Below are 24,349 nucleotides of genomic sequence, written 5' to 3'. Positions count from 1 at the left end.
GTCTATATCTCTTCTGGATTTTATAGCTAAACTCCTCAAAAAGGCCCTTTACTATAAGTGCCTCTGTTTTCTCTCCTCTCAATCTCTTCTTAACCCCTTACATTCTGGCTTCCAAATTTGTCATTCCACTGAAATTGCTCCCTCCAAAGTTACCAATGATCTCTTAATTGGAAGATTCAATGGCCTTTTCTCAATTCTTATTCTCCCTCTCTTCTCTGCAGTCCTTGACATTGGTGATCCCCCTCTTCTTGATACTCTCATCTCTATGTTTTTCCGACCCCATTCTTTCCTGATTCCCCTTCTACCAATTTGACCACTCCTTCTTAGTATCCTTTCCCGGATCCTCCTCCAGATCACAACCTCTAATCATAGGGATCCCTCAGGGTTCTATCCTGGACCCTCTTCTCTTCTCATTCTATACTATAATCTCATCAGCTCCCATGGATGTAATTACCACCTCTATGCTGGTGATTCTAAAATCTACCTTTCCTGCCCCAAACTCTGCTGACCTCCAATCTTGCATCTCCAACTGCCTTTCAGACATCTTGAACTGGACATCCTGTAGATGTCTGAAATTTAACACATGCAAAACAGAACTCATTATCTTTCCTCTTAAACTGTCTGCTTCCCTTCTACCTACCTTATTACTGTAGGAGGCAACACCATCCTCCCAGTCCCTCAGTCTCCCAACCTAGGAGACATTCTTGACCCCTCACTATCTTTCATTCCTCATATCCAATCTGTTGGCAAGGCCTGTCAACTTCACCTCTGTAGTATCTCTTGAATATGTTCCTTTCTCTTCTCTGACACTGCCACCTCTCTGGTGAAGGCCCTCATAAACCCATATCTGGACTACTGCAGTAGGCTGCTGGTGGGTCTGCTATTTCAAGCCTCTCCCCACTCCAGTCCATCCTCCACTCAAGTGATTTTCCTAAAGACCAAGTCCTATTATGTCACTATCCAAACCCCAACTCCACCAATAACTCCCAGTAGCTCCCTATTGCCTCCAAGAGCAAATACAAAATTCTCTGTTTGGCATTCAAAACTCTTCATATCCTAGCCACTTTCTACCTTTCCAGTTTTCTCACATATTACTCCCTACCATGTACTCTTCAATCCAGTGACTCTGGTCACCTAAATGTTCCACAACTAGGCCACACCATTTGTGGGCATTTTTTCTGACTGCCCCTCATGCCGGGACTTCCTCACCTCCAACTGACTTCCCTGACTTCTCTTACTTCTCAACTAAAATCCCATTTTTTAAAAGAAGACTTTCCCAGACTCACTGGATTTTAGTTCCCTAAGTCTTATTTACTATTTATTCTGTATATAATTGGTTTATATTTTTTTTTGCATGTTCTCTCCCCCACCAAATTGTAAGCTCCGTGAGGGCAAGGATTGTCTTTTGCATCTTAGTGTATCTCCAGTGCAGAAGTACAGTGCTTGGCACACAGTAGGTGCATAATGTTTATTGACTAATAGCAGATTGCCTATATGTATATACCTTGGATGACATTTTTTTCTCTTTTCAAACATTTTATTTCATTTCAAGAACTGTCACCACATAAGTTTATTCCAACCTGAAAATTTGGTTGACAGGGAAGGATTCTCAGGCACTGGAGGAGTGGTGATTGAACTCCCTTTGGGTATTCATGGACACTTTCTAAGAAGTCTCCATTCCAGGACTCCACCAACCAATGACTTGGGAAGTAAAGAGCTGCGAAGAAACTGGAGACTACATACAAGAAAATGGGTAATACATGCTCTGAAAAGATCCTGTCTAGATTTCCACTGGCTAATATTGTGGAGAAATATGTGAAGCTTTATTCATTGCTGGACAGTCTCTATCTCAAGAGGTTAATATGTTTCTGTCTTCTGTGTCATGTTTCTATTTATGAAAAGCCAGATTTGCAGTGCTTAGATGAAGGTTCACTTGAAGTAGACAAGTTAGCATACCCAATGGGATTTTGAGAAACACTGTATCCAAAGCAAATGGGTTACTGGTATCTTTGAAGTGGGTATTATGCCTCCAATAAACTTAAGAAAGATTTGGATAGTTGAAAGAAAAAAAATGGAAGAAAATGTAAGAGGTAAGATGGTTAAAAGCTCTCTCACTCTCTCCAAACCCTCTGTTCAAGTAGGACCTTTAATTGAAAATCATGCTTTTTGATATCACTTAATTCGCCTGTTATCTGGTGGGAAGAGACCATCTATCCATATTTATATTCTATATATATTACACACACACACACACACACACACACACACACACACACACATATCCTGCATATTCTGTATCCCAGAGGGAGTTTTTCAAACTTCAGTAAGAAAAAGGCTGATTCAGGTATAATGTGGCTTCAGATTCAGAAAGAGGACAAAGGGAAGTGGCAGTTTCACCCCAGAATGGAAAAGCACTCTGAAATGAAGGAAACTTAGTCTATATTGTAGGCCCAGTCTAGGAATAATTCTGACTTTATAAAAAGAATTGAACCCGTTATAATCAGTGATTTCAAGGATATAATTCCCTTTGTCAAAAGTTCAAATTAGAGGAATACTTTTAGTAATTTAAGATTTAGAGAAATAAAGAATTTTTTAAAAGGTAGTGGAAAATTAAAGTTAAGCTGTGTATTGTCTTTCTCCAAATTTAAGCATTCCTGTGATTCACCTACTAACTTTTACAGACATTTGATGGAAGTTTAAAGTTGTTTCTTCCACCAAAGGGTCCACCTTAATTCCCTATGCCTTTCTAGCCTTCAGCTGTGCTTGGGTGCTGAATAATTTTGGTTCCTGCATTCTCCACACTTGAGACTCAAGCATCCTCTTGGTTCACATGAGGGAACTGCTGATTTATGCCTCATAAAAAGAGCATAGATGAATTTGTTTACATACTAAATCATCAATATCTCTCTTTCAGTTTGGAATTATTTTAATAGAAATATAAACAAAAAGGAAAAAGAGGAACTGAACAAATTGCAGGAGAAACAAGATCAGAAAGACATCTGGCATCTTCTAAATGGGTCTACAATAGAATATTTCATGGTAGCGCATGAAACATCTACAATATTTGACTGTGTCAATTTAGGGCACAGAGATATTGCAAACAAATGTCAAAACATAGAAATAGTTAATAAATTCTTTACAAACCATAACTTTTTTTTCTGATTATTACACAGCTTTATTAGAAGTATCTGACACAGCCATTAAATCATGTCTCCTCTAACAGAAGCATAGAGGCAGATCCCAACGATTTAATTATTTAGAGAAGAACCAACTAGATATCATTTGAGCTACTAACACTTAACCTTCTGCACTGGGGCAATAGGGTTTGACATTATCCCTAATAAGCTGTTTGCAACTGGCAAAGAAAGCTCTCAGTATGACAGGTTCTCTTTCATTCTCCAAGAAATGCAACAGGTTCCAGTATTTCAGCACCTAATGAATATTTCTGCTTAGTTTTTGTAGCAAATACAAAAGGTGGACTCATTCAGCAATGAAGGGGCATTTCATCTGTTGCCCTACAACTACACTTTTGAGGGCATACCTTGAATAATCACAAATTGAGTAGACAATTTTATGGAGGTTAAAAGTCAGAAAATATTTAGGTATGAATGTGGTCTCACTAAGACTAGACAAACAGAGTAATTGCCACAAGGTACACCCCAAAAGGTGAGCTAAGGATGCAGAGAACCAGGGCAACAAACAAGCGAACACCAGTTGCCTACTAATCTGGAAACTCTGATTCCCAGGTCAATGAGCCTACCCATGGTCAGTCAGTCAACAAGTAATTATTAAGTGCCTACTATATTCTAGGCACTGTGCTAAGTGCTGGGGATACAAAAAAGGCAAAAGACAGTCTCTGCTCTCAAGTAGCTCATAGTCTAATGGGGAAGACAATATGCATACAACTATGTACAAACAAGCTGCATACAGGACAAATTGGAGATAATCCACACAGGAGAAGCACTAGTATTAAGGGGGTTTGGGAAAGGCTTCATTTAGAAGGTGAGATGTTAGGTAGGACTTGAAAGAAGTCAGGGAAGCCAGCAGGTGGAAATGAAGAGGTAAAGAATTCCAGATATGGTGGATACCAGTGAAATTGTACAATCCAGAGAAATGGAGTTTCTTGTGCAGGGAATGTCAAAGAGGTCATTATCACTGGATCACAGAGTACACAGCAGTAGAGTAAAGGGAGGGGCAACGTTATGAAGGGCTTTGAATGCCAAACAGAAGCTTTTTTATTTGTTCATGAAAGTGACTGGAAGTCACTGGACTTGATTGAAGACAGAAATATCTTTCCCCACTCCTCAGTTTACATTAAATTTGCCATAGCCCCAAGGATAGCTTTCTGAAGTGAAGAACTAATGTAAGTATTTGGAGACTAATATTCTTCAAGATGTCTTCCAATCGTTTTAATGTTCCTGGCTATAATTCCAGTTAGAAGGGAGCAAGTTTTGAGGCTACCAACAGCTTACAACAAATAATGTGAATGGACCTGAGGGTTAGTCATCACCTTGTGCAAGTGGTACAATGGAAAATTCCTTAAATCCAGCATCCTTGGTGACAGCAAAAATGGAGACAGGCAGGAAAGCACTGAGAGATATGCTTTGGGCTCTCACTTGAGCAACTGTTCATTCCTTCAAGGTTCTCAGTTTGTCTAATATGAAGTAAAAAACTCCAAGAAATTAGACAGGTTAGCAGATAGCAGTTCATCTCACCCCTAAACAGACTAATTTCTTCTCAAATTCTTTTATTTTACTCTAAATGATGCCTACACACATATATATTTTAATGATTGCTTTGATTCCTTTCCACAGCTACAGCAAGCTCAGCTCTGGAGGAATCCTTGATGTCAGCACTCTTACTCAATTCCTTTCGCCTTCAGTTCCTGCTTGACTCGTTGCAGATAGTTGGGGTCAGGGTAACCAAAGTTTTCTGGCCCACCGAATTGGAGAGTTTTGTGATGAATATCATTCCAGGTGATCACATCATTGACCCCTACTGTCTGAGACTGTCCTACTGTGAAAATCAACCTTTGGTCAAAAGCTCTTCTGAGGAGATTCAGAACCTGCTGTCCTTCTTCATTATTTGGTAAGTACGCCACCCGTCTTGTTCCTTCATAGCGTTTTCCTGGGTTGGGATGACCTTCCGTTTGTATGCCTCCACGCATGTCATAATGAATCACAATAGTGCCACATGAATTGTAACCGGGAAGTGAAGAAGTCCTGTAAGAGGTTGTCATTGTCCCATCTGGCTGATTCCCCTTCACGACATGATAGGAAGTCTGACATATAGGGCACACTGGCTTACGTTTCATGGCTTCTCTGATACAAGGGCCACAGAACTCATGCTTGCACTTTGGGAGGACTTCTTTCTGTTGAATGATTTCCAGACAGATGATACACTCCTCCTCCTCCTCTTCTTCCTCCTCCTCTTCCTCCTCTGGCAATCCCTTGGAGAGAGATAAAGCACCATTTTTGTCCAATGAGGATTTAGAGTTTCTATTCCAATTCCCTCTAAGTCTCTGCTGGGCACGATTAATATTAAAATATCTCTTAACATATTTCACTGCTTCTGCAAGGTACTTGGGCAAACCAGTCAGTGTCAGTTCTTGTTCACACCACTCCAAGTTTACATGGGGGTACTTTATTTCAAACTCTTCCAAGAATGTCTTTTCAGGCCAACGCTTTCTCTCTTTGTATAATGGTTTCAGGATAACTACCTCTTTGGCAATCTGAGGTAAGAGCATCTGAAAGTCATCAAGGAAATCTTCATAAGCAAGTTCAGAGAGGTCTAAGTCTTTGTGTTTTGGTTTAAACATAATGAGGGTTTTCCGAGTTCGGGGTTTTTTCACCAATTCCATTACAGTGTCATATTTTTTCTCTATCTCTCTGATTTCTTGGTACAGAAGACGCAAGTAAACAGTATCAACTTCAATTTCATTCTTCATCGTGTTTTGGGTAACCATCATTTCCATAGATTGTTTGCGGGAGAAGTTTGATTCAATAAAGTGTTGAGCTCCTAAGATATCCTGTGGGTTTCCCCAGAGGATTAAGAATTTTCCTTCACCTTTAATACGGAGGCTTTTAAACGTGTTAGTCAGTATTTTTTTAACATCAAGGGCCAGTTTATAATCGGTGAAATGAATATCCTGGCGAGTCACATTCTGTATTTCCCTCTGAAATGCTGTGTTAAAAGCTTCTTGAGCTGCTTTCCTGTCCCCTGACTTAGATGGCTCAAAGTCTAAACACACGTTGCCCATAGGATATGACACAATACTTCTGATATGTACTTGATGCTCACTTTCTATTCTGTCCAGAGTTTCAGCAAAGAAATATTTGAAATATTCATACAAATGTGAAGGAACTGAAATAAAGTCTGACTCCCCTTCTGTTTTGCGTTTTGGGTTTGAGTTAAGATTAGAACTGTCACAGTCATTTGGCACATTGTGCTCAATTTCTCTTGCTGAGGCTGAGGGGGGAATATCATCTTTTTGGTCATTTCCCACCATCTTCTCATTTAAGAATTCATACATTTTTTCAATATCTTCATAGTCACCAATCACTGTCTCAGTTCCATCATGGCTTCTCTCTATTTTGAGATTTGGCCAGAGGTTAATAATTTTCTCCCTTTGCTCTTTGGAAAACGTGAAGTTCAGCTGGGCCTCCACATCAAGAAATATCTTTTGAATGAAGGAATTAGAGGAGCCAAGAGCACCTTCTTCATCTGGAAATTCCTCTGGGAGTGGCTGTGTCAGAGAAGAAAGCTGGCTTATCTCCAAAATGTTGTTCTCTCCTGGGTTTTCATTTGTTTCTATGAAGATGTTCACATGTGATGTAGCACTGACTGCCAAAGAGTGATCTTTCTTTGCTATCACACCTTCCTTGGCTTGTCTTTTATAAAACTCTATCCAAAATGTGCCTTCATGGGGACCGGCTTTGACCCTGCACTTGCCTCCCCCGGACCTCCATGGGTTCTGGAAATACTTTTGCAGCTTCCTTTCCATTCCAGAGCAGCTTTCAGACACCCGGACCAGGACCCGGTACAGCGGGCTGTGGGCAAGGCTGCTAGTGGCCATCAGGGCAGGGCAGGGACTCGTGAGTCAAAGAGGCAGGGCTGCAACGTTTGCTCACTGGGCTCTGGAGGGGGAAACTAAAGAGCAAAGAGGAGAAACGAAAACGTGCTGTCAGCTCCCAACCCCCACCTCTCTGCCCAGACCATAACTTAATAAAAATAGTAATTGCTTTAGACAGCACAAACCTAAGACAGAAAACCAAATGGCAACTTAATAATGAAATGCTAAATAATGACAAGTTCAAAGAATAAATTTTCTAAAATACAAGTAATTATTTGAAAAAAATGATGAGGATGAGGATGAGGATGATGATGATGAAACAATATACAACAATTTCCAGGATGCAGATAAAGCAGACCTCAAGAGGAAAAAACATATCCTTACAAACATACATTGACAATATAGAAGATAAGAGGAATGAACTGAATATTAACTGAAAAATTAGAAAGGCAACAAATAAACAAGCTTAAAATAAGGACAAAAATATCAAAGAAAATATAATATAAACAGATAAATTGAAAACAAATATATTCCAAAGAAATGATATCTAAAACTAAAGGCTTGAAAAGAATAATGAACTTGATAAACCTTCAGCTAATCTGATTAAAAATAAGAGAGGAGAAAATCAAATCAATGAAATAGCAAATGAGCAAAGTAAACAATCAATAGAACCAGAAAAAAATAATCAACATATTATATATAGTGCTAACCAATAACAATATCACAAATCCATGAGACATACGTCGCAACTGAATTTATTACATTCATATGGGAACTCCCTATACAAAGGAGCCCAGCAGTGTGGGGAAAGCCTTGGTATTTAAGTTATAGTTATTTATTTATTTATGGTTATTTAAGTTAAAGAGAAGTCATAGGGGAAAGAAAAAGTACCAATTTCCTCCCAACAGGAAGAAGAAAACACGAATAAATAAAATGACAAAAGCAGCATTCTTTTCCCTTGGAAACTGCTAGACCATGAAGATACGATGGTCTGATCATCTACAAGGGTCCCAGCTGCAGAAAGAGTTTCTCAGTCTGGTGCAGACTGACTGGCACCTTTCTTGATTTCTAAGGACACAGAGGGAATACAGCCTGGGGTACAAACAACAAACTGTGTCAGACTGGGGATGGGAGGCTTATCCTTGATACATACAGGGCCTCTTGCATACTCCATGTCCAGTGTTTCTGCAAAATATGGCAACTCAAAAAGAGAAGTTCGGGGGACGCCTTAACATCTCTGCACTCCCGTTGGTCAAAAGCAACCCCTGGGCATGCTGATGACCACAGAGAGTATATTTTGTAAAACATTCTCATGGATACTACCCAGAAAGGGTCCCCAAAGGCAAGAGAAAGAAATACTTCACAAAGATAAAGGTCAACAGATAGAAAGCTAACAAGAGACCTTCAGCACTTTTACTTCTTGTAGCTGATAGAGGATAGTTCCCATTACAAAGAGAGATTAGAATCAGAACCATAAACAACGCATATAATAAGAATATTCAAAATCAGGGTTAATACAGATGGGAAAATCAAACAACATCCAGAAAACCAAGAGAACTTAGTAAATAGATACAGAAAATAAAAGCCAAAGGGGTGTAATAATGGACATCAATATTAACAAACATTAAGTGTCCTTGCAATTTAGTAACCCTTTCCAATACCCATTCAATCAACACATTTCATCTTGGATCTCAGATGTCCCATATAGTTGTACAATCCCTTGGATATCTCTTCTTGGGGCAGTCTGCAAAATATTGTGTCCTCAGAGGGACCACTTTAGTGGATTTCCTTTCTGGCTCCAAGTTACTTGTAAAGACTCCTTAGACATTTCTGCTAAAATCTACCACAAAACAGATCTCAATACAAGATTTCTGTACTACTCGCAAAGTTTACTTCTCCAACAACCAGTATGTGTGGTAGAAACCAACTTGACCCTCATGGTTCTGATCTAATCAATAACAGAGCTATAAAGGGAACATTAAATTAGAAGCCCATAGTTCACCTGAAACTTCAGAGAATTTAGGTTATAAATACTCCATGCTGTTTCTATTTTTATCTAAACTCTGTACCTGACATAAACATTGTTAACAACAAGCTAAAGGGTTACTGTTACATTAATATAGGTAAGACATTCAAATACAAATTAAATAGTTTAAGTACCACAGAAGGCAGAACTCTTAAAACCTTCCAAATTACACACACACACACACACACACACACACACACACACACACTCGCTTGATCTTGTTTTTTTCCTCAAATTTTTTACTTTTTCCTCAATTATTTTACTTTAGAATTTTTAATTGTTAATTATTTTAGAACTCCAAATTTTAATACCACATAATTTAATTACAATTCAATTCAATTCAATTCTTTAATTCTCCTCTTAGGAGAAACAGAGACAGAGAACGATCTATTCCTCACATAAAAACATATATTACAGAATAGTTCGTATAAGAAGATGACACATGATACACAAATGAATTTACATAAAATTACCAAGGTAACTTCAATTGTAGCAAATACTTGGGATGGGATATGGAGATACACTGAAGTAATCAATTTCAAAATAGTGCATATAAAGTAATTTTGTTTATAATAAAATATGCTTGTACCACAGGAAACATCAAGTGTTATTTCTATATTAAATAAGAATCTTAAATAAAATTGACTTTTCCATTGATGTAACACAAATTATCCTACATTACTCTCCTCTAAGAGAACTGATTACACTAAATTTTATTTCTTCAAACCAAACTGAAGATGTTTCTGATTCCATTTTAATTATTAATAGAATAACAACTTGGTCACATAAACTGTTGCATCAACACATAATTATTTTGACATCATTTTAAAACATTTAAGAACCTTATTCTATATATTCATATATACATAGATATCTAGATATACATCTATATATTGATATAGACAGACATAGATATAGATAGTAACAGGCAGATGATTAGGCCAAATACTCATTTAATAAGTTGTTTAGGATATAGAAAGGACTATAATTCTAGGCTGAAAACTCAGATCTTACACACATGCATTTTCTTATAGTAGCTTAGATGTGTTTCAGCCTTGTCTATGGGATAATGATTTAACACTGTGTTTGTAACTTGTTTCATAAGTTTCTTTTCCCTTTGTAAGTAATTATTCCCATAGTATTCAAAAAGTATGAGCTATTCCAGGGACTTAATCTTATACATGACTATGTAAGTATTAGCAGGCAGATGATACGTGCAAATACTAAGTTACTTAATTGTCTGAAATATGGAATGACTACACATTTAGATTGAAAACAATAAGATCTTACATACTTGCATTGTGCTCATACCATCCACTGACCACTTGCTCTGATTCTAGAAATTTGCTATAAAAGGAAAAAGCGGGGACATGAGTCTAACAGCATCAAAACTGGTCCTTAATGAATCAATACATATATGACAGGATAAAGCATTCTAAGCTCTGTTTGACTTCAGGTAAGAGTCACAGTTGATAACTGATCACACAATAACAATTCCACCTCATAGGCAGACTCAGGAATAGCCAGGTGGGAAATATTCCTGTTCAAAAGGAAATAATACAATGGGAAACTGAGCCAGAAGGCTCCTACCTTAGGCTAAATTTATCCTCATGGCTTTTTCCCAGATATAGGCCTCCACCTGTAAGAGTTCAAGATCATATTTCCTCTGAGTAGCTTCTGGTATTTCTCTCAAATGGTGGCTTATTAATTTAATGATCCATCAGACAATTATGCCTGAATTCAAAACTCAAAACAATATCAGTTACAGTCCCAAGAACTTTTACCTCAAATGGCAAATTTCACTAATCACAGATTAGGGCTAGATAGTTGTTTTTACTCTCGTGGAGTTGCAATAAGCAATTAAAGTTTACCAAGACTTACTCTCTCTCTCTCTCTCTCTCTCTCTCTCTCTCTCTCTCTCTCTCTCTCTCTCTCTCTCTCTCTCTCTCACACACACACACACACACACGAGAGATTTCACTTAACATTCTTCACTTGTTTTTCTTTTCTTCTCCTTGAGCTAAGACTCATCCTGGCATAAGTATCAATCATTAGAAACCACTTCTATATTATATACAAATCTGTAAATTCTCAGTAAGCCAATTTCATTGTTTAGGAATATCATACACCATAGCAAGCTCTTTCCCCAGGGCTGATGACCTTGCCCACACAGATAGTTTCCAGGAACCTGGCAAATTTACAAAAATAAGAAGTCTACAAGGTTTTTCTTTATACCTTTTCTCACACAGTAATCAATTTCCAATTTTCCCTTTCAAAATGCCCATGTAAATACTTGATAGGTTTTAACATTATGACAATAATCCTAAATAACTTAGTTAACAATCTTATAACCTTCATAAGTGATAGCCAAATAGTCTTAACTATAGACAAAAATGGCAATTTCCAGTTTCCTAACTTGAAGTTACAAAACATTATAAAACAGGGTTACCAGGGCTGATAAAACAACAGTTTCAAACAACTTTTTGCCTTATTTTAGTTGTTCAGTTCATACTCTATAATAATATTCAAGTTATGAAAAGTTGTTTTTCTAATGACATAATTAATACAATAGGTTACAAATTTTACAATATAAGACAATTTAGAAAAATAACAACGCCATAAACAATAGTATATATTTGAGACTTGAAACAAACTCATTAACAATTAGGTAACCTTAATTCAGCCGAATGCATTTCCAAATTACCAATTATTTTTATCACCACTGGAATTGTATGCTGATCACATCTAAAACCTGTATAAAGTCATCATGTCTGAAGCAATTAAATTTAATTAAATAAATAATAACAGTAAACATTCACATAGCGTTTACCCTATGCCAAGCATTGTGTTGAGTTCTTTACAATCATGTGATCCTCACAATAACCCTGGGAGGTGGGTGCTATTATTATCCCCTTACAGATTAGTAAAGTGAGGTAAATAGATGTGAGGTAACTTGCTTAATGTAACCCATTCAATAAAATTTCAGACCCATGCATTTTCCCCATTTTGTCCCCAAATAGTATAATAAATTCTGATGTGTCATAAACATCTTATTAGGAGAGTCACATTTCACTTAAAATAAGATCAGAATAAATTCAATTGCATCTGGATCTATTTTCTAAATGGTGTAGTTGTTTTTGTTGCTAGTTCTTTGTTCTTGAAGAGGACCAATGACATCAGTAGGATGATGTCTTGACTTGCAAATAAATTGGATTTAAAGGACTCATAGCTGTGCAAATTCATCAGCCTCACTTTCTTCTGTAGGGTCATCTGAGTCCAGTGTCAAGACATAAATCAGGATGACTAGAGATGACCCCAGATGCAATGGGAGACCTTGGCCTTTTTAAGCTAAGATCTTTCCCAGGTCTCAGTTTGTCTGAGACAACGCCCATTCAACAACTTAAGGCTAGGTAAGAAATGAGGCAAAAGATGGCCTAGTTTGCCCACTTAAAAAAAAAATCAAACTAAGAGGGGAAGTTTCTGGCCAGAACAGAAAAAAATTGCTATTTACACTCACTGTGAGCCATCAAAACCCAAACAATGACCAAGTGAGGCTTGGGCTGGGCCCTATTATTAGCCAATCAGTGAGAGCCAAAGTGATTTGGGTTTATGGCATAGTAAAGTAGTTCCATTGGAATCTCAACGGGATTTATCAGAGCTTGGTTGTCCAGAGCCCTATTTAAAGAAATCATGAATGAAACTACATGGGACAAAAGAGTTAACTGTCCCAGGTTTTTTTTTTTTAATGATAAAATAAGTAGGGAAAAGAAAGAAAAAATCTAGCCTCCAAACCCCAAGATACCTTGTGAAGTTTAAATGATCAAAATTTATATTCCTTTGGGCAGAGCACTCGCATGTAGGGGTATGATTCTCTTGTGGACAGAGGGAGGGAGGGAAGGAAGGAAGGAAGGAAGGAAGGAAGGAAGGAAGGAAGGAAGGAAGGAAGGAAGGAAGGAAGGAAGGAAGATCATTGCACAAACATGTTACGTAGGAAAGAACTCCAAATTTGATTTTAAAAAAATACTAGGAAACTGGAAAATAGTCTTGTAGAAATTAGACTAAGACTAAATCATATTCCAGAATACATTTTAAATGGATATGTGAACTCATTAATAAAGATTATACAATAAAAATATTAGAAGAGATGCAGATGATATACTTTTCACAGTTATGGGTAGGAGATGTATTCTTAAGCAAACAAGGGATAAAGTGGCAATTAAAAAAGATAAAATAAGTATCTTAGATTACATAAAACAGAAAAGTTCCTGCACAGACAAAATGAATGCACTTTGGATAACCAAGGAAGTGGTCAAATGGGAAAAAAAACTGTATATCAAATTACTCTCACAAGGTATTAGTATCCAAGATGTATGAACAGTTAACAGATACATAAGAGAACAAAAGAGATTCACCCTTAAGTAGTAAAAGAATATGAACAAACAATTCTGAAAGGAAAAATTAGAAAGCATTTACAACCACATGAAAAAAAATGCTTCAAATTACTTCTAAGAGAAATGCAAATCAAAACAACCCTAAGGTTCCACCTCACACCTCAGGAATTGGCAAAATGACAAAAGATGGGAATAATCAGTGTTGGAGAGGTTGTTGGAAGTTAGGCACACTGATGAATTGCTGGTAGAGCCGTGAATTCCTACAACCATCTTGTAAAGGAAAAAAATTGGAATTATGCAAAGAAAAGTGACTAAAATGTCTATAACCTTTGACCCAGGAAGTCCATTACTAGGTTTATTCCTCAAGGAGGCCAATGGCAAGAAGTCCATGTTGAAAAAAAATATATTTATAGCATCTCTTGTGGAGTTAGCAAAACAAAACAAAACAAAATAAAACCAGAAACAAAGTAGATTTCCACCAATTGGGGAATGGCTTAAGCAAATTGTGGTGCATGAATATAATGGAATATTAATGCATTATAAGAAAGGATGAACATGAATACAGAAAACTATGGAAAGATCTATATGAATTGATTGATGCAGAGCCAAGTAAGGACAGCCAGGAAAGCAATATACCCAAAGATTTCAACAATGTAAATGGAAAGGGCAACACAGACATGCAAAGATTTCACATATACAAAATAAAGAAGAAATGCGTTGAAAAAAGAGATATTAGAATATGCTCATAATCCAACCTTTTGCAGAGGTGGGAGGTTCAGAGGTGTTGCATACTGCACATATTTTCAAACTTTTTCAAGGTACTGATCAGTTATGCTCATTATTTTCTTCTTTTTATTATTCTGCATCAATCTCACCATTGAGAAAGAGATAAGAGGCTGGCATCCAAATAGTATAAAGGGTAACAGTTTGCAGTTTACAACAGGCTTTATCTGGCCCAATAAATGTTGCAAATTGGTGGGCAAGAGGGGAAAAGATAATGACAACAAGACAACACATCAAAATTTGTGAGATGCAGCCAAAGCAGTGCTTAGGGGAAATTTTGTCTCTCTAAAACTTTACATCCATAAACAAGAGAAAAAGCAGATCAATGAACTGGGCATGCAACTAAACAGATCCCCAAAACCAAACAATCTCCAATTAAACACAAAAATAAAAATCCTAAAAATCAAAGGAGAGATTTAAAAAAATTGGAAGCTAAAAAAACACAATGACCTAATAAGTAAAACTAGAAGCTGGTTTTATATTTAAAAAACCTATAAAAATAAATCATTGGTTAATTTGATTAAAAAGAAAAGAAACCTAATTATCAGTACCAAAAATGAAAAAGGTGAACGCACTACCAATGAAGATGAAATTAAAGCAATTATTAGGAGCTATTTTGTCAATAATATGCCAACAAAACCAACAATCTAAGCAAAATGGATGAAAATTTACAAAAATGTAAATTGCCCAGACTAACAGAGGAGTTAATTGAATCTTTGAATAATCCTATTTTAGAAAAAGAAATGGAATGGGCAACAAATTAGCTCCCTAAGAAAAATCTTGAGGACCAGAGGGATTTACATGTGAATTCTACCGAACATTTATCCATTTGACAAAACAGATCAAGGAGTTCTGTGAAATTTCTTCCACAACACAAATGTGATGTTGATACCTAAACCAGGGAGAGCAAAAGCAGAGAAAGAAAACTGTAGCCTAAGTTCTGTAATGAATACTGATGCAAAAACTTTTAAACAAAAAATTAGCAAGGAGATTACAGTAATATATTGCAAAGATCACACACTTTGACCAAGTATTATTTATACCAGGAATGAAAGGCTGATTCAGTATTGGGAAAACTATAGACATAATTGACCATATCAATAACAAAAACAATAAAAATCCTGTGATTATATCAACAGGTAGAGAAAAAAAATTTTTGACAAAATACAACACCATTTTTATTAAAAACACTAGAAAGTATAAAATAAGTGCAGCCTCTCTCAAAATGAGTTATTTACCTAAAATTTAAAATAAACATTATCTCTAATGGGGAAAATGAAAAACCTTCCTAATAAGATCAAGGATGAAGCAAGGATATCCATTATCACCACTATCATTCAATACTGTACTAGAAATGCTAGCTACAGCATTAAGACAGGAAAAAGGAAGGGAATACGTGTAGGCAATGAGAAAACAAAACTAGCATTCTTTGTAGAAGATATGATGGTGTACTTAGAGAACCCTAGAGAATCAACTCAAAAACTAGCTGAAATAATGCACAACTTTAGCAAGGTTTTAGAATAAACCCCATTAAATCATCAGCATTTCTATATTTTATCCCAAAAAATCAGCAGGAAGGGCTAGAAAGAGAACTTCCATTTAAAATAATAATTCATTACAAAATACTTGGGAGTCTATCTGCGAGACAAACCCAGAAACTATACGAACACAACTACAAAACCTTTTTTCACATATACGAAAACAGATCTAAACAACTGGAGAAATATTAATTGCTCATGGATAGGCTGAGCAAATAAAAAATTCCAATTCTACATAAATTAATTTACTTATTCACAGCCATGCCAATCAAACTACCAAAGAATTGTTTTATAGATGTAGAAAAAATATTAACAAAATTCATCTAGAAGAAGAGGACAAGAATATTGAGGAAAACAATGGAAAAAAAATGTGAAGGAAGCTGCAGAGCAGTGCCAGATTTCAAACAGTGTTACAAAGCAGTAATCATCAAAATAATCTGGTAATGACTAAAAAATAGAGTGGTGGATCAGTGGAATAGATTAGGTACACAATACACAGTAGTAAATGACCACAGTAATCTTGTGTTTGATAAACTCCAAAATCTAAACTTTGGGGGCAAAAACTCAGTATTTGACAAAAATTACTGGGAAAACTGGAAAGCAGTTTGACAGAAACTAGGCTGAGACCAACATTTCACGCTATATACCAAGATAAGATCAAATTGGGTAAATGATTTAGAGAAATTACAGGAGCATGGAAAAATTTAACTGTCAGATCTATGGATAAGGAAATTGGGCCAAAATGATAAAAATAAAACCAGTCCCCAATTGATATGAACAAGTAGTATTCAGAAGAAATCAAAGCTAACAATAGACATATAAAAAAATGCTCTAAATCACTCTCGATCACTTCCAGAGAGAGTACTAATCAACTCTGAGTGAAGATTAAAGCATCTTTTTTTTTCATTTTCTTTCTTTTTATTTTGCAACATGGCTAATATGGAAATATGTTACGTACAATGGATATCATATCACTTGCTTTCTCAATGAATAGGGGAGGGGACATAGGGAGCAAAAGTATTTGGAACTAAAAATAAAAAGTAAATGCTAATTTTTTAAATTCAGCAAGAAAAACCCTTGAATTCTTTCAAATATTTACACAACAATTAATTCCAATACTACATAAACTGTTTGAAAAAAAGAAGCAAAGATGGGATCTTACAAAATCCCTTCTATGACACAAATATGGTCTTGGTAACTAAATACAGGGAGTCAAAAAGAGAAAGAACGCTATAGACCAATTTTGATAATGATTATTGATAAGAAAACTTTCAGTAAAATATTAGCAAGAAGGCCACAGTAATATATACTATGATCAGGCTGAATTTATGTCAGGAATGTTGGTCTAGTTCAATATAAGGAAAACTATAAACATAATTGACCATATTCATAACGAAACTTACAAAATCATATTATTATTTCAATAGATGCAGGAAAAGGTTTTTATAAAACACAATACCAATTCCTGTTCTAAAAAAAAGCATGGGAATAATTTGATATTTCCTTAAAATGATAAAAAGTATATCTAAAACTAACAGCAAGCAAATCTTTAATGGGGGTTAGCTAGAAGACTTTCAGGGGTGAAACAAGGATGTCCACTACTACCATTGCTATTTGATATTTTACTACAAATTAAAAGCATAGAAATAAGACAATAAAAAAACATTTTGAGGAAATAAACATTGGCAAAGAAACAAGCTATCACTTTACATGGATGAATATGATGGTTTATTTAAGAAATCAACTGAAAAACTAATCAAAACAATGAAAAGCTTAAGTAGTGAAAATAAACCCAGATAAATATTTAGCATTTCTGTATATTGCCAATAATCCAACAGGTGAGCTGGCTCTTTGAGAGATTTATAAGTATCTTTCTTTTAATTTATGGAATAAAACAAGCATTTCCATAACACAGTATTATAAAAAAGATGATTGCATATGAATCTGTAAATCTACTATGCAGAACTTGGTATTCCTTTCAAATATACAACAAAATCATCGGGTAAATTTCTTCTCCCTCCCAGAGATGGCTAGCATTACACACAAATGGGTATACATATGTAAAATCATTTGATACATACTTCCATGTATCAATTCTTTCTCTGGATCTTTCTTCATATGTCCTTTATAGTTAATATAATAATATAGTTAATATAATAATAATATAGTTAATATTTATAATAGTCAAAATAACTTGTTCACTCAAAGTCATTCTTAAAACAATATTGCTGTTATTGTATACAATATTTTCTTGGTTCTACTCATTTCACTCTTCCTTATTTCTTGCAAGTCTTTCCATGTTTTCCTTAAATCATTAATCACATCATTTCTTTTACCACAGTAGTATTCTATCACAATCATATACCACAACTTGCTCAGCCATTCCCTATTTGCATCCTTGCAATTTCCAGTTCTTTGTCTCTACAAAGAGAGCTGCTATAAATATTTTTCAATATATATTATTGGTTCTTATCCTTTTCCCCTAAATATGTTCAAAAACAGAATAAGTAGTGGTATTGCTGGGTCAAAGGGTATAAGAAGTTTAATAATTTTTTGAGTATAATTATAGATTGCTCTCCAAAATGGTTGGATCAGTTCACAATTCCATCAACAATGAATTAATGTCCCAATTTTTCCATATCCCCTTCAACATTTGACACTTTCTCATTCTATCAGTTTAGCCAATCTAGTAGATATAAAATGATATCTCAAGGTTGTTTTAATTTGCATTTCTCTCATCAATAATGATTTAGAGCATTTTTTTTTCATATGACTATAAATTGTTTTGATTTCTTCTTCAGAAAACTACCTATTGCTATTCTTTGACCATTTATCAATTGGGGAATGAATCACTCATAGATTTGGTAAAGTTCTTTATATATTTTAGATATGAGACCTTTATCTGATAAACTATCTATAAAAATTAGAAAAATATTTACAAAAATATAAATTTGATGAAAAATGCCTAAATAGACCTATTTTAGAAAAAGAAAATGAACAGGCCATAAATAAGCTTCCTAAGAGAAACACACCAGGACCATATGGGTTTACAAGTGAATGCTATCCAACTTTTAAAGATCAACTAATTCCAATGTTAAATAAATTATTTAGAATAATATGTAAAGAAGGGATCCCACCAAATTCCTTTTATGAAACAAATATGATCCTGATACCTAAACCAGGAAGAGTAAAAACAGAAAATTACAGACCAATTTCATTAATGAATATGGATCCAAAAATCCTACTTAAAATGATAGCTCAAAGATTACAACAATGTATTACAAAGATTATATGTTATGATCAAGTGGGATTTATACCAGGAACACAGGGATGGTTTGATATAAGGAAAAATATTAATATACTTGATTACATCAATAATAAAAAAATTAAAATCATATTATTATTTCAATAGAAGCAGAAAAAGGTTTTGATAAAGTTCAACACTCATTTTTATTAAAAACACTTGAAAGTATTGACATAAATGGATTTTTCCTTAAATTGGCAAAAAAAAAGCACTTATCTAAAAACATCAGCTGGCTTTATTTGTAATGGGAATAAACTAGAAGTTTCAGATGTGAAACAAAGATGTGTGCTCTCACCAATATTATTTGATATTGTATTGGAAATCCTAGCAATAACAATATGAAAAGAAAAAAGAAATAGGAATCAGAATAGGGAACGAGGTAACAACTATCTTTTACCATTATTTTCAAGAGGCTGAGGGTATTCTTGGGGACTACATCATGGTTTTTTTTTTTTAGTTTTTAGGCAGTTGGGGTTAAGGGACTTGTCCAGGGTCACACAGCTAGTAAGTATTAACCGCTTGGTCCACTAGGTAAGAATCTGACTCTATAATGAGTATAGCGTCATGGGATGAATTAATGATGTGGAACCCCCTACAGATTCTGAGGTCAAGGTAAGTGTCCTCTTCTCATTACAGGAATCTTGAGATTTTTAATCCTGGAACTTAATGGGCAGTACCTTTTTTGGGCAATCAATAAATTTATGCATTTTGTCCCATTAAGATACAGCCCTGTCCATGTGGCAGCATTGCTCACATTGTGTAGCATTTTAAAAAAAGAGACTGAAGTGTCATCCATTATGGCCAAGAGCACACATTATAAGTTACGGAGAAATTAGAAAAGCAAGGGAAGGGGCAGCTAGGTGGCACAATGGAAAAAGCACCAGCCTTAAAGTCAGCAGGATCTGAGTTCAAATCTGACCTCACACACTTAACACTTACTGGCTGTGTGACCCTGGGCAAGTCACTTAACCCTGATTGCCTCACTGGGGGGAAAAAAAGAAAGAAAAGCAAGGGGAAAAAATTACTTTTCACCACTACAGATAACAGAGGAGGTTGTGAGCAAACAAGACAATCACAGAAAATAAAATGAACAATTTCAATTGTATAAAATTGAAAAAAACTTGCACACACAAATCTAATGCCATTAAAATTAGAAGGGAAACAGGCTAATGGGGGGGGGAATTTGGAACAAATTTCTCTATTAAAGCTTTCATATAATATGTATGGAATTGACTCAACTTTATCAGACTAAGAGCCATTCACCAGTAGATAAAAGGTCAAAGACTATGAAGAAGTAGGCTTCAAAGGAAGAAATCCCAGCAATCAACAACCACATAATAAAATGCTCCAAGTTACTAATAATTAGAGAAATGCAAATTAAAGCAACTTTGAGGGTCCCCCTCCCACCCATTAAACTGGTTGGCAAAGACGAAAAATGAAAACACACACACACACACACACACACACACATACACACACACTTTTTAGCTTTCTTTTGTGTGTTATCTTCCTCTGGTAGATTGCAAAGTCTTTAAGACAGGGATAGTCTTTATATCCCCAGTCCTTACACAGTGGCTGGCACATAGTAGGTACTTAATAAATGTTTATTGACTATTAATGAAAAAAATGACAAATGTTATAGAGGATGCAGGAAAAGGGCACACTGAAAGCTTTGCTAGCAGAGATGCAAACTGGCCCAGACCAGGGGTGGGGAACCTTCAGTCTCTAGGCCACATGTTGCTCTCTAGGTCTTTGGGTGCTGCCCTTTGACTGAAACCAAAGTTCACCGAACAAACCCCCTTAATAAAAGGATTTGCTCTGTAAAACTTGGGCTCAGTCAAAAGGCCCCACCCAAGGACCTAGAAGGCCATATGTGGCCTGGAGGCCACGGATTCCTCAACCCTGATCCAGACATACTGGGAAACAAATCATAACTGTGCCCCAAAAGTTACTAAATTGTGACCCAACTGTACCACCACTGGGCTTAGACCACATGGGGAGCAAAGAAAAAGGAAAAAGACCCATACATACAAAAATATTTATAGAAGCACTTTTTGAAGTAGCCAAAAGCTGAAAACTGAAGGGGTTTCCACCTATGGTGATTAACTAAATAAACTGTGGTCTATCATTGTAATGGCAGCATAATATTTTATTGTACTATAAGAAATGGACAGTTTCAGGGGAAACTGGGAAAAACTTTTAAGATCTGCTACAGATTGAAGTAAGCAAGGCTAAAACAACTTACATGACAACAACATTATAGAGAGGGAAAAAAATGTAAAAGCTTTTAGAATTCAAATTGATGCAGTCCAGAGGACTGTGGATGAATCATGCTATTCACCTCCTGCCAGAGAGGTGATGCACTAAAAATGCAGAATGACAACTGCCTATTTGGACTTGGTCAAAATGAGAATTGGTTTTGCTAGGATATACATATTTATTGTGAGGGTTTTGTCATTGTCATTGTTGCTGTTGTTGTGGGGAAGGGGGTGCCCCTGGGAGGAATGCCTGTAAAACTAAATTTAAAAAAAATTTAAATAAAAGCATTACTCCTCAAAGTCCAATTAAATTGGTTAGAGGCCTACATAGGAACCATCCTTTTGTGGCATTTTTAAGTATTTAAGTTGGGGAGTCAGCCATACCTGCTGGCCTCATAAAGCTATGTTAGCTCTGCATGCAGTTCAGTGAGCCTAAAAGAGGTGGGTTTTGTCCTTTGTGAAAGGCTTCAAAACTCTGATTGATGCAATGACCAATTAAGATCCTAAGAAGACTGATGATGAAGCAAGGGACACACAGCTTGACAAGTAAGGTAATACAGATGCAGAATAGGACACATTTTCAGACACAGCCAAAGTGGGGATTTATTTTGCTTGACTATAACATATTTGTTACAAAGGCTATCTTTTTTCTTTCTTTATCTTTCTTTCTTTTTTTAAAATGAGGTGGGGTGTGGGAGACAGAGAAGACCGAAATGACAGGGGGAAAGGAAAAATAAAAACAAAAAAGACGGTCACTAAGACATCTTTTAAAAAAATGTACCCACGAGAACAGAAGGAAGGCCAGAAAGAAACATTGGCAGCTTTGAAAAATACAGACTGAATGTATTATATATTAAAACAAACAAACAAACAAACTAAGCTATAGATGACAAAGATCAACAGGTGCATGGACAATCCCCGTTTTCTGTTATATGATGTACATGGAAATGTTTATTTGATCGGGCGCTTCTGGAGTCCAGAATAATAATAAATGTATGCATGAATAAATGAATAAAATGAAAAAGTATCAAAAAAAAGGTGCTTCGCAGCCCGGCACTTCTTCCCCCCCCCCCACCAGTCCCACCCTCTAGGCCGCGCTCCACTGAGGGGCTGGGCAGGGGGCGGGGGCTCTGGGGGGGCCGGTGCAGTGGAGCTGCGGCGGGAAGGGGGCCCCGAATGGGGTGAGGATGGGCGTAGCCAGAGGCCCCCCATCCATCCATCCATCCATCCATCCGTCCATCCGTCCATCCGTCCATCCCTCCCGACAGACAGAGGCCTGGGCACATCCCGCTGCGGATCCATCCGTGGATGAAATCCAGAAGGCCCTGCATTGAGGTCTGGGGGTGCGGGTGGGGTGAGGGGCGCCCACACCTACACGCCCCCCCCCCGGGGACCTGGGGAGGGAAGGGAGGGCGTAAAAGGGGCGTCCCGCGGGCCTTTACTTACCTCCCACACACAGGGGAGTCCCACGGAGGATGAGGCAGGCCCAGGAAGGGGGGAGGGGCGAGCGGGAGGCGGACGGAGCTTGAGCTGCTTCGCTGGCAGCCCCTTTTTCAAAGAACGCTAGGCGCCCCAGCCTGGGTGAAAACCGCAGAAAGGAGGAAGCCTGTGACGTCACGTCTGGAGGCGTGCCTTGATCCAGCCAATGGAAAGCAGGTCGTAATATGGGGCGGGGTGCCGCCCCCGCAGAACAAATCAGACAGTCAATCAATATTTGATGAGCTTCTACTATATACGTCAGGAACTGGGGAAGAGCTGGAAATCAGAAAGGACATAGAATAAATCAGAAAATAAAAAGAGATCATCTCATCGAATAAACTGATAAAATGACCCAACGTACCGAAACTTTCAGGATTTGGGCAAAGCAATCTGACGTACAATATATCTTTCCAAATACGTTCATAAATAAAAGAGAAAACAGAAAGACCAAAAGAAAAAACCTGGAAAAGAAACAAATAGAAGAAAAACAACAGCTTCACATAAAGAAAAAAATCTGAAAACAAAAGAAGAAATTAATAAAATTTGGGCAAAACTAACAGCTAATTGATTGGTTTTTGAAGGACAACCAAATTGCCAGGATTTTTCTTGTAATGGAAAAAACAAAAAGGATGAAGATCAGTCAATTAACATTTAATAAGTACCTACTATGTGCCAGCAGGTACTGTGCTAGGTGCTGGGGATAGAAAAAGAGGCAAAAGACAAGTCTCTGCCCTCAAGAAGCTCACAATCAAAGGGGGGGAAATAATAAGCAAATAAATATGTGCAAATGAATGGCCTATGGGATAAATAAGAAATAATGAACAGAGGGAAGGTATTAGAATTCAGAATGGTTGGGAAAAGCTTCCTGTAAAAGATGAGATTTTAGTTAGGACTTGAAGGAAGCCAGGGAAGCCAAGAAGCAGAGATGAGGAGGGAAAGCATGCCAGGCAGGGAGAGAAACTGCCCAAAGCCAGAGATGGAGTGTCCTGGTGGTGGAACAGCCAGGAAGCCAGTGTCAGTGGATAGAAGGGTATATAGAAGGGAGTAAAATCTAAGAAGACTGGGGGGAGAGGGGACAGCTAAGTGGTGCAGTGGGTAGAGCACTGGCCCTGGATTCAGGAGGACTTGATTTCAAATCTGGCCTCAGACACATAACACTTACTAGCTGTGTGACCCTGGGCAAGTCACTTAACCCCATTGCCTAGCCAAAAAAAAAAAAAAAAGAAGACTGGGAAGGTAGAAAGGAGGGGCCTAGGTTAGGAAAGGCATTGAATGCCAAACATGATTTTGTATTTGATCCTGGAGGCAATAGGGAGCCACTGGAGTTTATAAGTATGGGGGAGAGGAGAGGGAGGGAGTGGGGGGGGAGGCAAGGGTTCCCTGGAAGCGGGTATAATTAGACTTCTGATTTAGAATAATCACTTTGGTGGCTGTATGTAGGATGGATTAGAGTGGGGAGAGACCTGAGGCAGATGGAATAAAGGACAGGAGTAGTAGA

General features: G+C 36.9%; 1 protein-coding gene and 1 pseudogene across 2 annotated transcripts in view; one reads left to right on the top strand and one right to left on the bottom strand.

Annotated features, from left to right (window-relative positions):
- The window catches only part of LOC110203668 (uncharacterized), a 203,832-nt gene that overhangs the window by 118,184 nt on the left and 61,299 nt on the right, over positions 1 to 24,349 (top strand). The gene's annotated exons all lie outside the window — the stretch shown is intronic.
- On the bottom strand, positions 2,905 to 22,982 carry LOC110203798 (E3 ubiquitin-protein ligase DTX3L pseudogene; annotated as a pseudogene). The gene is made up of 2 exons (XR_013483728.1): positions 22,819 to 22,982; positions 2,905 to 7,149 (listed from the first exon to the last, which is right to left on the bottom strand). The product of XR_013483728.1 is annotated as an E3 ubiquitin-protein ligase DTX3L pseudogene (transcript).

The sequence above is a fragment of the Phascolarctos cinereus genome, unplaced genomic scaffold (assembly GCF_003287225.1).
Source record: "Phascolarctos cinereus isolate Bilbo 61053 unplaced genomic scaffold, phaCin_HiC Scaffold_8;HRSCAF=390, whole genome shotgun sequence".
Classification (NCBI taxonomy): domain Eukaryota; kingdom Metazoa; phylum Chordata; class Mammalia; order Diprotodontia; family Phascolarctidae; genus Phascolarctos; species Phascolarctos cinereus.
The sequence above is the reverse complement of the archived record's forward strand: the minus strand, read 5'-3'. Positions and strand labels throughout refer to the sequence as shown.